This window comes from Etheostoma spectabile, chromosome 9 (genome assembly GCF_008692095.1).
Source record: "Etheostoma spectabile isolate EspeVRDwgs_2016 chromosome 9, UIUC_Espe_1.0, whole genome shotgun sequence".
In the NCBI taxonomy this organism is placed as follows: domain Eukaryota; kingdom Metazoa; phylum Chordata; class Actinopteri; order Perciformes; family Percidae; genus Etheostoma; species Etheostoma spectabile.
Genome location: NC_045741.1, coordinates 9,845,841 through 9,846,813, shown reverse-complemented (window position 1 = coordinate 9,846,813; position 973 = coordinate 9,845,841).

Sequence of the window (973 nt, the reverse complement as noted above, 5' to 3'; positions counted from 1 at the left end):
GGCGAGGGCAGGTGGGCTCTCCTCATCTTCCATAGAAAGAACAGACGCTTCTGCGCCCTCTTCACCAGTGATGAAGTGTTTTCAGACCAGGTGAGATTGTCTGTAATGTGCACCCCGAGGAATTTGGTGCTGCTGACCACCTCCACAGCTGAGCTGTTGATGAGCAGTGGAGCGTGGTGAGGCCGGTTCTTCCTGAAGTCGACGATGATCTCTTTCGTCTTCTCCACGTTCAGGATGAGGCTGTTGTCTCTGCACCAGCAAACCAGCTGCTCCACCTCCTCTCTGTAGTCCTCTATCTAAACAATCTCAATAGCTTCTATATAACTCCTTCCGCTGAGTGTTAAACACCTAGAGTGTCAAAACTGGACTCAACAGTATTACCATATCACATCTTAACATTCTTGGACACTTGTACATTAATTAGCCTACTTGGTGTAATAATTTATCAGTTACATGCAATTTATTTTGAATATTCACTGCTGGTATTTAAATTCATGCAGTAGCCTACTTCGTTCTATTATAAATGAATAAATGTGATCTAGCAAAGAAATTATGTAAGACCTAGACTTATAGTAATAATTCAGCAGTCATTATTTTTCATCATTCAGATAGTGTATTAGTTTTGTCATTGAAGTTAGGGAACAGTACATCAACTGTAAAAATGTAAGAGCCTTCTCTCAATTTAGATCTGTAGCATGCATAGAAGGTTTCCAAATGTCTCCTTCTGACGCAATATATTAAGTTTAAAACACCCATTCTTTATTTAAATCAAATGCACCTCTGATTGACATTTATGGGAAGGGATGAATTGCATCTTTAGATAGAACCCCATAGACTGTTAATATTTACTACTATTTTGTCTGCGCTAAACCTCTGTTCATTAATTGGTTAATGAGCAGTTCCATCTAGTGGCCAATATGTGTTAATACAGATTTAAATAGATAGATAGATAGATAGATAGATAGATAAATAG